The sequence below is a fragment of the Centruroides vittatus genome, unplaced genomic scaffold, assembly GCF_030686945.1.
Source record: "Centruroides vittatus isolate TY-2023 unplaced genomic scaffold, ASM3068694v2 contig_577, whole genome shotgun sequence".
Classification (NCBI taxonomy): domain Eukaryota; kingdom Metazoa; phylum Arthropoda; class Arachnida; order Scorpiones; family Buthidae; genus Centruroides; species Centruroides vittatus.
This window is the reverse complement of record NW_027122345.1, coordinates 1,086,382-1,103,078: the sequence shown is the minus strand read 5'-3', so window position 1 is coordinate 1,103,078 and position 16,697 is coordinate 1,086,382. Positions and strand designations below refer to the sequence as shown.

Sequence of the window (16,697 nt, the reverse complement as noted above, 5' to 3'; positions counted from 1 at the left end):
ACTTTCTTAGTAAGAAGTCATCGTAGCGATAAGTTGACGTCGTATTAATTTTTAAACTCTATATATAACCGATTATAGCAAAGTTTTCAATTAAATTTCTGTATTCAATATTAATATGAGCAACGTCTGAAACATATATGTGTCAAAATAAACCTTCAGTTTTACAAAAGTAAATTTTGTAATGTGTAATATATTAAGTTATGAAATGGACAGTACAATTATTTACTCAGTTATATATGTTATTAGGTTAAGTTTTTATAAATGAAGTGTTGCTAATTTGAATAGATATTGACAAAAATATGTGTTTGTGTATTCTGAAACCAAACTAAAAAATGTTTATATTTATCTCTGTACAGTATAGTAATATATAAAAACAATAAAACTTTTGACATTTTAACATAATTTTCCTCATTTAAATTTGGTGAAGTAGATGATAAATTATTTGTCATTGTATCATTCTAATATATTCTATATTCATTCAAAATTATTATTATTTTAATGAGAAATAATATCTGTGCAGATTCGAAACTTTTGAAAAGTAAATACTGTATACTTTTTATTTTTGTTGTTAAAATTGTAAATTTTGTTTATAATCTTTAAGCCTGTTTCCAGTTTTATTGTTTAATTTTATAATAATGAAATTATTAAAAACATTTTTTATATTAGATATAAACTTAGAATTAAACTAGAAAACTACACATACATTTAAATATGAACATATTACAACAAAGTTGAAAAATGATAGAAAAGAAATAAGGAAAATATATTATATTAACACAAATTGTATAAGTGAATTTAAGAAAAAATATTTTCAAGTGTTCAAACTAAGTTGTCATGACATTCGTGTTGTCTATATCTGCAAATTATAATGAAAGTATATATACATGACAACTTAGTTTAAAAACTAAGAAAGTAATTAACTAATGTTATTCTAACTTTCAAGTTGAAAATTTATCCTTTTATTATAGTTTGTAGTTCTTGACAATGTGAATATCATGACAAGTTAGTTCAGACACTTGAAAAATTTATTTTTCTTAAATTCATTTGTAAAATTCATATTCATATAATATATATTTCTTATCTAAGTATTAAACTGAGAAAAAAGTAAATAAAGTATAAAATTGAGGAGCTTAAGGAACTTAAGATTATACACGAGGATATCATTGATATTGATAATCTGATGATATAAACATTTTATGTCCAATCAATGTAAGAGCTAAATTTCTGTGCCAGTATTTACTATAGTGTATAAAATAGATTACTAATTTTCAGTTCATCTTTTGTTGACTGTAGTAGTTTTAATGTATACAATAGAAGACTGTATTAAGGAAAATAAACTGTATTTGATATTAAACAAATCAAATGATGAAAATAGAAAGTGTACACCTCTTTAGTTAGCACATAGGCCCTAGTTTGTTTAATTTCCTCTATGGAATCAGTAGAAGTTTAAGCAAGAATATATTGTAATTCAGCATAGACTAGCATTTTAATAAATAATGACTCTCTCATTCCAATTAAATCATGTACTGTCCCTTTAAAACATTTACAAAGTGAAAATGAAGTAATTGAATGTATCTATTTTTGTTCACAGCCACTTTTGCTTTATGATCTTTGTTTTCTCAATTACTTCTTATAATACACTGGATGAATACTTCAAGTCTTTCAGAATGAAAAATTTCTTTTACATTTTTTAATACAAGTAAAGAGCTAAAAAATGACTGAATTGGATTCTCTCCTTTCTGTTCTTTGTTTTCTGTTGTTACTTCATTGTTGTCTTCACTGTGTTGGAATTCTTGCTTAAACTATCTAAAAGTTGTATTTCTCTTTTCTTCAATTCTGATTATTTGGTCAAAAAGAATGCAATCTTTGGAATTTATGTTCACTTCTGCATCTTCTAAAATGACTTGAAGTTGCTGCTGGGGCTGAAAGATCAATGTCTTCCTCATAAACTAAAAAGCTCTTCAATCAAGCCTTTTCAAAGCATTCTAAAACAAGATTTTTCTACTGCTTGAGTGATACTATCAGTTCTTTAATGGCATCCAATACTGGTTGCATTCAGCAGAGTCAACAGTTGTAACTGAGCAAAGGTGTTTCAATCAGTAGCTGTTACATAGTTATATCTGCTGAACAATGAGTGACGTATGCATTGGAACAAACAGCAGCCATCATTGGTCAGTTTCAGGTAGTAGTAGGTAGCATAAATGGAAGACGTTACTAAATGTGACGTCAAAATACCAAACATGTTCCGAAACAGTGCTACTGTAGAGCAGTGGTTCTTAACCTTTTTATACTCGTGGCCCACCAAATATTTCATAATTTTTTTGTGACCCCCATTTTTTTAATAATAATTTATATTTGTTAAATTATCTATAATAAATTGATTTTTTATTATTGCTTTATTTTTTTATATAATAAATGTAAATCATAACTTTATTATTTCATTATCTATTTAAATAACATTCAAACTTCACAATTAAACATAAAAACTCATTAATTTTTAACAGAAAATAAAATAAGAAACATGTCGATAAATCGATCCAAAGTCGATGCTAAAACTAAACTTGTCATAATGATTTTGCATATCTTTTGCAAAAATATTTAAATTTTCAATGCCTACTACTAAGCCTACTATTTTTCCTAATTATTTTTAAAATTACAAGCATTGATAGTTTCTTAGAATTGCTTTGGAATAAAAGTAAATATTGCAGTGTAAGTAGCATATTTGCATTTATTTCTTCTGTACTAACAAAGTTGTATGTAGGAAGAAATAAAAAATAAATAAATAAAAACTAAATAGGAAAAACTTTATCTTTCTTATTTCACTTTTCAATGTGATATTCGGTTATACATCAATTTTCTTTTTATTATATTCTGAAGGAAATTTTGCATAATTTGGCGGCACCCCGGCAAACTTCTTACAGATCCCCAGGGAGCCGCGGCCCCCCTGTTAAGAATCACTGCTGTAGAGGGTGTTCAGCAGAAAAATACTCAACAGCTCTGGAACTATTGAGTCTGCTGAACATAGCCACTGAAAACATTGCAGATGTTTCCAAATTTTAGGTGTTGCATTCAGCCTGAATCAACTGTTAATAATGAGCTTTAATAATGATCTCTTAACCTAACAGCTGAAAAATTCATATAGTGTTGCTTGAAAAAAAAAAACACTCATTTAACATTTGTAATTGTTATGTGAGGATGAATGTAACATTATCCAGAAATAAAATAAAATTTCTATTTTACTATTGAAATTATGTAGCCAGTTTTCCATTGCAGTAGCTATCATTCAGACATTTGCATTAAATTCCTATATCACTGATATCTTTTTATTAATTTTGCCAAAACACCTGGGTGATTTTAATTTTTCTGTGACTAATGGTTTTTCAAATTCATTTTTATATTGCAACATAAAAAGAGTATCTGTCTTTCTTTGGACATCATTCCTCCCAAACATTTTTCATGTCTTAGCACAAAGGTGTTACTTGGTAACATTCTCTAAAATAGTGTTGTCTCATTACAATTGTACAAATCATGGAGATCATATCTGAAAACAATTTAGTATTTCTTCCAAGTTGTCATAATTTCAGGATCAATATCTCTAGCATCTCCACATAAATTTTTAAAAAGAGTTCAATGTCTGTTTATGAATTTTTCTTGCCATTTTGTAGAAGCCTTAAAATCTGTCAAACCTTATTAATGAGCATGCTCCAGAGCTTTTTTCTGTAAAATAGGTCCTGACAGTGGAATGTTTTTTGTTCTCATTGCTATGGACCATTCCTGTACACTGTTGTTCAGATCTTTATATGTTTGGAGTGTGTTCTTTCTCTTGACCTGCTAATTGAGCTTTGTTTCCATTGATTTCAGACAGCATCTGTTTTAGACCAAAGATGGTACATCTTGGTTTTATCAGTTCTGTACTTTTCACATATTGTTTTTATACCGTACTGTAAATTATACAGCACTGTAAATTATACTGTACTGTAAATTATACAGCACTTGTAATCTGAAAATGTTTTAAAATATTGTACATTACACTGATTTGTAACTAAGAAGAATTCTGTATTTACCTTTAAGTCAGTGAAGTTATATAGTCCACTTGATAGTTTTTTAACCATTTGTAAATTAAAGTCTTGATCCTTTCCTCTGTTTCTTACTAAAAGCACCTCTATAACATTTTTTATGTCAATGTGCAAGGCCTCCAAAAAGGCAAAAGCAGAAACAAAACAAAGGTAGCTTATACCCTCATCCCTGGTTTTTTATTGTATTTCTAAGGGCTTTCCTATCTCTTCCAGTGAAAAGGGCTGAATAGCCAAATTACTTTTGATCCATTGTGTGGATGCCACTGAGTTTTTCCCTCTATCACCTGTCATATCTTTCTCCACATCATTACCCAAGTAAGTACAACATTAATTTATTTACTCTCCACTGGTCATGTTCCTATAAGTAACATTAGTGGTTATGTGAGATATATGTAATTCTTTGGGTAAATATTCTAATTATAACAATCTATTTAACAGACATATATAAAATTTATTGTAAACATATATCTATCAATCTTGAAATCATGTTGCCTTTCTTTCACTTCAGTGTGTTAGTATAACTTTGTAAGAGGGTTGAGAAACAAGAACACTTGTTTTTTAAGTTGCAGAGGACTGTTTTTAAAAAGTAACCAAATGATTGAGATTATAAAATATTTTATTTTATTTTTGCTGTTTAATAGTTTTTTACATTCAAAAGGAACTGAAAATTATAAAGCAGAATGTGTATGAACAAAAATATGTGATTGTCAGCAACATCAATTTTTATATATTTATCACACACAATTATGGTCTGAAGCACTATCTGGTTTATTGCTAGCACATTCTTCACAGGAAGGAATAATATGATCAAGGCATAGATACTTTTGACACTTGATGCACTGAAATCTGTTTTTCTTGGAAACATTGCTTTTGTGGTCATTTGGCAGGAGGTTGGTCATCCCTGTCTTGTTTTGTTACATGTTTCAATCTTGGTTGCAGCTCAGTTGAGAGATGTTTGTTTCCTTGTCTTTGCAAATTATAAGGTTCAATAAGCTTTAGACCTATTGCTTTGATGAAAGCCCTTCAGATCATTCTACTTGCTGTATTATTTTCATGAATTGCTTGAGCATTTATTCCTGCTATATTCATCAATGCAAAAACAAAGTCAAAGGCCAGTTCCTGCTGTTTCTGGTTAGACTATATGTAGCACATAACTGACCAACAGTGTCTACACCACCTTTGGTGATATTGTAAAAGAAAATAGTTTCTGGTTTTTTTTCATTACCTGTGATCTCATCAATTTTTGCATGATAATGCATGTTTGAGAGCAGCATCACTACTATTCCTTTTTTTGGAAACATAAGACACCAAAGTTATATCCTTTTGGAATCCAAAAAGACTTAATTTTTCTGGCCAACCTTTTGCCTCTGAAGTGTGTTGGAATTTCTCTCTTGATTTTTATCATTGTCCCAACAACTTTCAGTTTATAGTCATTTAATAGACTTTGTACAAGTGGATAATCTGTAAATTGATTGTCAAAAGTAATGTTCCTCCCAGAGCCCTCTATAGGTGAGATCAATCTTTTTACAACATCACTTGGAGGATTGCTGACATGGTACACACTTTGTGGTTGTTGTCCCACATAAACTTCCATGTTTGCAGTGTAATAAGTTCTAGCATCTGCTAGAGCAGAAACCTTCAATCCATATTTTGCTGGCTTACTGGAAATATATTGACAAAAAGAGCAGTGCCCACAAAACAGTTCAAGCTTTTCATCAATGATTGTGTATTCACCTAAAGAATAATGTTTCTTGTAATTTTCCATAAACATATCAGAGTTTACAGATTGCAGCTAACTTGTCTGTTTGAACACGAACATGACAAATGTCTGTCATCAAACTGTACACGTTGAAACAAATACTGGAACTAATGCAGTTATTTGAAATATTTCAATTCCAGTTCCATCACTTGCCCAGAGATCCTCCAAATTTAGGCAATTAGGTCGTTGTAGTCCAGCCAGATTGAGTAGACCAATGAGAACCTGTATTTCAGCTTTATCAGTTTTTTTCAGTTGGCTCTGCACTGGTCTTTGTATATCACATTAGTCTTTATTATTTATTTATTTGTGTTCTCAACAATCAGATCAATTATTTTGGAAGTGAAAAATAACTGGTAACATTCAGCAGGGCTTAAAGAATTTTTAGCTGAACCTTTCATACCAGGAATATGAGCGACTATGTTGTGAACTTGTATTTGACTGTTCAGTGGTGGTGCCTCTTTTCTCCATTTTATTTTGTTATCCTTATCTAAGAAAAACTTAGAGCAGGTGATATTTGTGGTTAGTTGTTTCCATCTTTATAAGAAAGATCTTCATCATTGGCATCTTCTTCTGACTCTGAATTGTGTTCACTAATTTAGTTTAAAATAGAATAAACATGATGGAAGATACAATTATAAAAATTAGAACATTGCCATTGATTAGTAGTTTAAAAAGTTGAACTTCATTATCTAGCTGGTAGAAATGAAATTTTCCATAGTGATAAGATTTCCATTGAATGGAGCGTCCATTACATGGAGATTTTATTGTATTAATTTTAGTGATTTTAGAAAAATAAAACTCATGGATTTTGTTTTTGTAAAATTTATTTTTGTATTTATTTAAAAAAATAAAAATAATAAATACAAAAGTGAATCTTCATTTACAATTAAGACTTGGTCTACTCAAATATGGAAATACCCTTCTTAAAATGTCAAATTATATATTCTGAAATTTAATATTTAAGAGAATCTTAAAATCCTAGAATTTAAATATCATAAAACTTATTATATAGATTAACAGTCTCAATTTAGAAATTTCATAACTTTTGAAAATAGATTAGATATTTAACATATGAATATATTAAAAAGAAACAATCAACTATAATTTAAAAAATTAAATATAGCCTACTTATTATTTTAAAATCTGCAAAGAGTGTTTTAAACATATTCATTATTATAAGAAGTAGTACTCATTCCTAAGACTGATAGTGATCCATTTATGTCAATATTAATATTTCATACTTGTCATTGTATATACAGAAATAGCTCAGATTAGAATTAGACATTTACTAGAATGGCATGGAACATTCTGTTATAACTGTTATTAGAGAATTAATTAATTAGAATTATAGTTGATAATTAATTAAGTGTAATAAGTTGAATAATAAAATTTATACAACAAGAATTTTATGCTATTAGTCTATAAGATAGTCAACACAGTAGTAGTAATATCTTAACTCACTATTGCAGTATTATTTTACACTACTTACAAATATTTTCAGCTTACTTCATATGCTTACCTCAACTAAACTCAACTCACTATTCACTATAAAATAGCATTGTGTTCCCATAAATAATAAAGATTATAAGTTGACTAATAATAATTGACCATTGTCATTATATTTATTTTGTCAAAATTTATGATAAATTGTATTATGCTGAAAATTTTTGCTACTAAATGTTCCATAAACAATGGGTGTTTCTCATTTGTAACAGTCTGAGCATTTATGTATTAGTCAATTTCCAACAACAATTTACCAAAATCTAGACCTGTCACTAGAATTGTATTACTTGTGTTACTTATCAAAATTGGTAAGAACTACAAGTAATATAATTGATTTTTCCTTAATCTTTGATACAATATCAATCTAATTTTACTAATATCTGTTTCGGGGTATAAAATTCAATTCAGGATATAATTATATCATGATTTGTCAAATTTTTGTCATATAAAAATATTTGGTCATGAATTGAATTAGTGTAAGTTTAACTATGCCAATTAGATTCTCTAACAATTGAAATTCACTTAAACTTATCTACTAGTACTTTATCAATTAACAGGACTTATTATACTGGATTTATGGATAATAATAATAAGTCCTGTTAATTGATAAAGTACTAGTAGACGAGATAAGTTTAAATTAAGTTAAGGACACAAAGGCATATTAATTAATGAAATTCACTTAATTTCCAAACATTAATAATAATATTTATCATGTACATTTAATGTAAAGATAAAATTTTAAAATAGAACTAACTAAAAGCAAATTTAAAAATTGATAGTTGATATTAAAAATGATTTTTTTAAAATTATTATTATTTTATTCATTTTTCAAATATAGGAAGAAACAGTTTAATCTGTTAACTGATTTTTAAATTCCTACTGTTAGTTCACACTCTCCCTATATATATTCATATATATATCTTGTTCAAATTTTCAATCGTTAATAAAATACTTTTTATTCATCCACTCAAGTTCAAATACATTTTTTTAAACTTGTAGTGGATGACATTTGATGTTAATACAGTTTTTCAAATATTAATTCATTAATTAATTAAATTTAAACTGTGATGCCCATCAGCAATATGCCGATTCGAACCGATAGAGGGCGCAAGGAGAAAAAAAAGCAAACTTTGTAATTATTTAATAAAAAGTAACCAAAATAAAATTTTTCTTTGTTGACCTAAGTAGGAATTTACTTTAAAAAATTTATTTTTATATTATTACTTGTATTGAAACCAATGTTTATTATTTGTTGAGTGTTTTTGTTAAATTTTTAATAAATTTAAAAATATAGCAAATTTGTTACTAGTTTATTAATCATATTAATTATTAATTAATTACACAGTAATTAAAAATTTCTTTCAATAAATATTACTAAAATTATTTTAAACAGAAATTAATTAAGAAATTCTAATAAATTAATTTGAAGTAATAATTTAAAATTAAATAAAATGATAGACTATAAAAATAGAATAATCATATATTTGGAGTTGGTCCATTTTTACTGACTCCAACTCTGACTTTAGTAATTTAAGAATTGCTTTTGATTTTGATTCCACAGTCCTGGTTATAAGAAAATAAATCTCACATAGGAAAGAGACCATTTTATTTTATTGAAAATAATAATTGTAACATAATTTACAATTTTAATAAACATTATTGTAAATTCTAAAACTTTAATTATAAGATGCCATTTTGATATAAAATACAAAACTTATCAGAAAGCAAATACTTATTATTTTGTATTGACAGTAGGTGGCAGCACTTCCTTATATTTTGTATTTATATAATCTATATATATATTGGGGCTGATCTGTATAAATATTAAGGGAATGGGCCAATGAGAATGGGTAAGAAAAATTTCTCATTGTCGAGTTTTTAATGGATATACAAAATAAGGTATATTTGTTGTGTACAGTGCTTGTTTCTATGACGGGTATTTTTTTCACCTGTGATGTGCCAGGGGGAAAAAACAAAGTGAAGATCAAAACTGTTTTATTTAGGAAAGTTAGATATACTTCTCAGCTACTTTTCTACATAGTTGCTGTTTAGATTTAGACATTTATCATTCTGTGGCACCAGCTTTTCTAAAACCTCATCAAAGAAGGTTGCCACCTGATTGCTCAGTCAATCTTTCATGCTGACCTTTAACTCTTTGTTAGTTTGGAACCATTACCCTCCTAATCACTGCTTCATGTGAGTGAAGAGATGGAAATCACTTGGTGCTAAGTTTGATTGTTTGCCAATACAATATACAGTAGAGCGTCGTTTATCCGAAAGCTAGTACAAGGTAGAAAAAATTCTACTATCAGTTTTCATTAAAGTAAACCTGACCAAAGGCACAAAACAAATTGAAAATTTCAATATTCTAAAATCTGTAGGCAAATTTTGGACAGCAAGCATGCTTGTTTGAATTTAAAAAAAAAAATGGAATAATGGATTTTACACTTAAAAATTGTGAAATTTTGTACGGATCTCCCAAACTGCATTAGAGCAAAACCAGAAGTCGTGTTGTACGGGATAATCCCAATTTCAAACAGTGTTAGAGCAAAATTACGTTGTAGAAGTACTGTGTTGTATGAGGAATATCTATATTTTTTTTCAAGTAATAATTGGAAGGTTATTTTTTAAAAAATTTTTGACAAAACACTAATGAGATTAATCATGTGATCACTCTATAGTAGGGGTGTCCAACCTTTTTGTTTCTCTGGGCCACATTGGAAGAAGTCATGGAGTTTTGGGCCACAAGTATATTGTATATACTTGTGATTCAGGTAAATTGTGGCCCAATCCTTAAATATACAAGTATATTTAAGGATTAACATGTCTAGTATAGTAATAAGTATTAAAACTTTATCATGAAAAAGGATATTTTAAAAAATTAGTTCTACAGACACTTTCAATTTTTACTTAGAAATAAATAAATTCATTTATTATAAAGGAGACAAACAAAACATTTATTTGAAAAACACAAATATTTGTTTTATTTGAGTCTCTAATCAATAAAAACGATGAAACACCATTTTAAACTGCATTTTTATTCAACTAATATAGTTATAAGTAATATATAGCCTAAAAAGTACCCAATGTGCTAACTGATACTTTTTTTATGCCAAACTAAAAAAATGAGTAGCCAAATCTTGCAATGCTGGAAGGAATATTAAATAAAACTGGAGTTTGGACTCAAAAGGATTATGGACCCAAATTTGGGGAAAGGAGAGAAAGGCTGGCCCAAAGATAAAAAGTAGTGAGAAAGGTTAAATAGACCTTCTGTTATGCAAATATTGACTCTATTTTTCAACCTTCCTCACTTCTTTATCTTTTGACCTTTCTCTTTTTTCCCTGCATTTGGGTCTATAATCCTTTGAGTCCCAACTCCAGTTTTATTTAGTATTCTTTCCACATTTCCAAGTATTTTTAAATATTTCCTTTCCAATCAAAAATAAAATATATATAAAGGTTTACGGCTTTGTGAAACTTCTTTTTTGAGTTTATGCCGTTGAAATGAATAAATAAAAATAAAATTAAAAAATTTATCTGTTTTGTTTACACGTTTATTGGGCCGCAGGTTGGACACCTCTGCTCTATAGCATTCAGAAAGCAGACATCAATCTACAGATACTATTAATTATAGTTTAAGATAAAGTATTGTCCATAAATTATGTAATGCAGATATGGATGGATGATATACAGTTAAAAATTATGATGTGTTAGGCTGGACCAGCATTGATGCAGCAAAAACAACTTTATAGAAATGTTTCTGACTAAATATGCTTAAAACTGTTTTTCAATGGTTTACATAGGCTCAACACACTTAGTCAAACAAAACAAAAACATGATAAACGAGAATTAAAGACTTTTCAATAAAATATTTTGTCTAAAGACATTTTAATTTGATCAGTGTATGTTGAAATGTTTTAGTATTCATCAAAATCTTTTTTATATTGTTTTAATTGAAAAAAGACTTTTTATATATGATTCTTCCTGACACTGCTGTATTCATTGCTATATAAGAATTTCAAACACTTCACTAGAAGACATTATGGTACTATGAGATACAATGTCAAAATTGCAACATTTAATCACCATATGTGCACAAAAAAGAGTATAATAAAATGTAAAATGTAAAATCAACTATCTTGTGGTGTTATTTATCTATATATATGAATGAGAATGTGCTTGCTTGTTTGTTTGTTCACTATACGCGAAAAAATCTTCTTTCCACAAACGTTTTCGAGCTTTCCAAACAGCTCTTCTTCAGGTGGAGAAAAAAGTTCCGACGAAAATACTTCGAAAAAAGACGAAAAAAGAACAGGTTCGGTATTTAGTATTTCATCCCCGGTGTCGGAGTGAGGAGTAATTTTACTCACTATACGCTCCTAGACTATTTGACCAATCGCTACAAAAACTCAGCAGTTATGTTTACATATCCCTAATTTATGTTGTACGTTCCACCCCAAAATATCTATTGGATTTCTGTAAATCAATTAATTTCTATCTACATTAGATTTGCTGATTTACATGTAGCACCCTCTATTGGCAAAAAATTTAACAAAATAATAAACTAAATATAATTCTTATAAAAAAGGATATAAATTTTAAAAATATATATATATTATATTCACTTAATTACTGCAACAATGATATATTGCAAAATAAACATGCTATATAATTACTGCAATAAGTAGCATATAGCACTTGCCAGCATGCAGTTGAAAGTGTTACCCTGTGAAAAATCTATAAGTATTTAATTTTCCATATCTAATGACTTGGGATTTTTTATTTCTGAATGGTACTTTCTTAATTCTAATAAATGCCCTTCAGTAGCCGAGTGAATAAAACCACCAAATATTGGTAGTTAGTTAGTCATTGGTTCGAGCATAGCAAACGGGCTGGCCACATGGAGTTTTCTGGGATTTCTTCACCTAAATAGGGTCCAGCTTCCTATAAAGGTCTTCCTGGGAGGCATCCCCCTGCCAGATTACTCACATGTCGCGTTGCAGTAACCAAATAGACCAAACTAATTCTAACGAGCAATTATTTATTGTGACACTGTCACAATAAATAATTGCTGGCCTGCAACTTTTTGTCACAATGTTATGTTTTTTAGAGTGCCCCTGGACATCATACTTTTCCTGTTAGCAATAGAGTCATGCCAGTCATCTATCTAACTCTGTTCAAGGGAAAATTTTAAATCAAAGTGACATGACATCCATTCCAAACCTGAAGTTCCTATATAGTTAATCTGGGCCTCCCTTCCGTAATCTTTCTACATCTGTCTCGTCTTTCATGTATCTAAGTCCTTTCTCGAGATTGAAGAAGGACAGACAGACATACAGATGGACAACAGTCCAAATTTATAGATGTACAATTTTTTCAAATTGCAGCCCAATAATTTTTCTATAAACACAATATTTACAAGATCATACTTCTCACATAATTCATACAATCTGTTACAAAAATATAAACACTATTATAACATAAAATAGTTAATTAATATCCAGCTAGATGCTTCTTAACCCACACAAAAACACCTTATCTCACTGAGAATTATTTATTAACCATAACTAATGTTTTCAACCTGTTCTACAGGCCATATTCAGGTTTTTAAAAATCAAGGAATATTGATAATTGTTTTTTATATAGAACAGTTAAGAACACATTTAAAATACAAAATTCTTTGGAATATTGAGTTATTTGAATCCAAAGAATAAATTACAGTAATATATCCACAATTTAAAATAAGAAAATAATAAAATTGATTTTAAAAAAAAAGTTGGTTAAAGGTTGAAAATGTTTGTTACGGTTAATAAATAATTCTCACTGAGATAAGGTGTTTTTGCATAGATATAACATAAAAAAATTATTCTCAGTTTTACAAGATTTTTTTATTTAAACAAGTCATATGAAGTCTTTTGACATTAAGGTTAGCAACTCAATCACATGCGGAGCCATCACAACTCATCTAACACGGATCGCTTTTCAAATATTAATAGTAGGGCAGTATTAATTAGTAGTGGTTGACCATCCTCTCTTCCAGGAGGAGGTCAATGATTACTTTTCCTCAAATTACTTTAACTCCCTTCCATAACAGTCCCTTCTTTCTATTGGACCAGTGATATGGTGGCATTGGAATTGGAAAGTCCAAAATACAAGGTTACTGGCCTGCACAAAATATGGTTTAAGTGATTTTCAAGGGTGGCGAGTTTAAATATTTGATCCATTTTTTGCAAAAATTTGATTTGTTGTCAGATGACCATTTGATATTTGGCTGTGAATGGAACAGTTTTTAAGAGGTAACATTCTTACAGATAGAGAAAAAATTATGATATCTGAAAAAATTTAAGAATACACATTTTCAATTGGCGATTACTTGACCAATGAAATTGTGCCATTTCATACTGTTTGAGTACAGTAAACCCCCTATAACATGGTAGATATGTTCTGTGTTATATGAATCCGTGTTGTACGAGTCACTTAAATACATGAGCCAATCACAGCCCGGCACGTTTGCAGTTTAGGGGTTACGACTGTTTGAAAGGTTTTCTTCTATAAAATTTATCAATTCTAGACTAATTTGACTCAACATTTCCAAATCACGTATAATTTTTTTGGGAATAATCCACATAAACTATGCTATAAACAAAAAATTGTAGGATTACTTGCCAATTGTGCACCATTCGACAATGCCGTTGCTTAAGCTTGTTTTCGTCGCAGAGTGGCTCATCGAATGGTGGATGTGTGTTTCCTGATCAGCGAATTTTTTGCAGAAAAATAATTTAACTTTGGAGACATCACTAATAAAAATATAATTTTATGGCTGTTGAATAATAAATGTTTTTTAGTGGATCCAGTGCTCATTTAAACTCAACGATTTGTACAATATCCGCTATTGGTCCAGATTCGACCAATCCTGTCTCAACACGAGTCGGCGATGATGTTTTACCATGTTATACAAGTCTCTTTTAGCGTGTTAGATGAACACGATCGCAATTTTTTCGCTGTGTTATACGAATCCATGTTATATGAACCCATGTTCTAAGGGCGGTCTACTGTATTGTGATAAATGTGACAATGGTAGGCTAAGAAACTAAACTCTTTATATGGTTTTCATCTTAATATTTATTATATTATAGTATTTGATTTATATCAAATTGTTATCTTAAGTAAGGGTTTATCATACCAAGTGAACAATCTAACACATTTTCAGAATTCTTTATTCCTCTATTGTACACAATTTAAAGATTTTTTAAAATGTGTAACATTAGGCACTTGGTGTTTACACAAGATAACATTCGTAGTTATATAAATCAAATACTATATTATAATAGAAGTGTGACATTCCGATGGAGTAATTAAATTAATTAGTAATAACTTAAATTAACCCAGAAAAGGTCAAGCAATGACAAAGTGGAAAACCCACACACATCCTATTTCTTGCAATTTCTTGATAGATAAAACAGATCAAATATCCCTTCAGATCAACAATTATTACTCAGGTTGTAACCTAACTTCTGAGCTTAGTCAATATAGAAGATTAGTCATAATAACAAACTGTCAAACAAGCAAATTTATGAGGTAATTTGAGCCACAATGATGGATAGAAAGTGGCAATAATTCATCAATATGTCCGATTCTTGACAGCTTGTATCTGCCGAGACCGGACCTAATTCAAATTTAGAATGGATTGCATCAGACAGTTCTTACGCGAAACACGTATAAAAAGGGATGGCACCTGATCTTTGGGCGGACAACAGCAGACATTGGTAGTTATTATGGAACGCCATAGACAGTGCGGACATTCACTGGCCTAGAAGAAATCCAGCCGCCCATATCTACATCACCGAATTTGCCTCTTTCCAGATGCTTAGCCTTAGATCACTGATTGTTCAGCCAACGTCACATAGAAGAATCTAGGAGCTTTGAAGTGTCATCTCAGAGGTAGTTTAGCTAAATGGTTGTAAGCTCTCTCTCTTGGTTCATTAGTTATAAGTAGTATAACGCGTAACAGCTCCTATGTGTTTAACCCTCTTCTATTATTATTAAATTTGTTGTTTTGTTTAACCTGTCAACCTGTTTATTATGAGATACGGACACCTTATCGACTTACTGCGACCTCCCCACTCAATTTATAGCTCTCCTAGCCATTCATTGATGCAGTGACAGGACTCTCCATCTCGTGCCAGAAAGCAGGGTTTAGAGATCCCTTCTCTAACCCCCTTGGTTCTCACAGAAGGGTTAGAAGTACAAAAGAATCTAATAATTTTAATGTCTGCTGTTATTTTTTTTTTCCAAGCAATGCTGGACTCATCTGCTAATTAAATATAAAAGAATAACATTTATGAAATTCAAGCACTTTTAATGAAATGATTTATCATCAGGCAATTGGAACAGAATGCAGATTAGAAATTCAAAATAAGTAAATATTTTCAAAAAATCAGTTGGTCAAAGTTCCAAAAAAAAGAAAGAAAAAAGAAAAAAGGAACTATTACTTCAACAGCATAAAATATTTTTTCCTCCACTTAGCATCCACTATCCCTTGTACTTACATTATGTTGATGATGATTTTCAGGCTTGAGATGGTTCAATCCAAGAATTAGAAGCTTTCCTTGGCAATTTGAATTCAGTTTTTCCTTTGATCAACTTTCCTCTGGAGGAAGAGACAGCTGATGGTTCTATTGCATTCCTAGACCAGTCCTAAACATCAGAAGAGCAACTTCAAGTTTAAATGACATCGGATATAGACCGTTCCTTTTGCATTCCGTTAGGAATTGTAGTTTAGCTCTAGTCCTAACCAGGCTTAAGAGCTTTTTACGATAAGTATTAGCCGGCATAGCTAAATGCTAAGCAAAATTAAACTTCACTCTGACACCGAGGATGAAATACTAAAATACTGAACCTGTTACCGGTGTAATTTTTTTCGAAGTGTTTCGTCGGAATTTTTCTCTACCTGAAGAAGAGCTGTTTGGAAAGCTCGAAAACGTTTGTGAAAAGAAGATTTTTTCATGCAAATTACACCGGTAACAGGTTCAGTATTTTAGTATTTCATCCCCGGTGTCAGAGTGAAGTTTAATTTTGCTTAGCATTTAGCTATGCCGGCTAATACTTATCGTAAAAAGCTCTTAAGCCTGGTTAGGACTAGAGCTAAACTACAATTCCTAACGGAATGCAAAAGGAACAGTCTATATCCGATGTCATTTAAATATCTACGTTCCGTTTTTTGAAGCGTTTCGTCGGAACTTCAAGTTTAGATCTTAGCATCAATCATAAATTCAAGTTGTCATTCCAGCAAATTTCTTCCAGCTCTCCTCTTACAAAAACTCTGCCATCCTGTCGTTGATCAGAAGGACTTATTTATT

General features: G+C 29.8%; 1 protein-coding gene across 1 annotated transcript in view; it reads left to right on the top strand.

The window, feature by feature from the left end:
* tamo (PUB and ZnF_RBZ domain-containing protein tamozhennic) overlaps positions 1–16,697 on the top strand; it is a 40,258-nt gene that overhangs the window by 519 nt on the left and 23,042 nt on the right. The window lies entirely within an intron of this gene.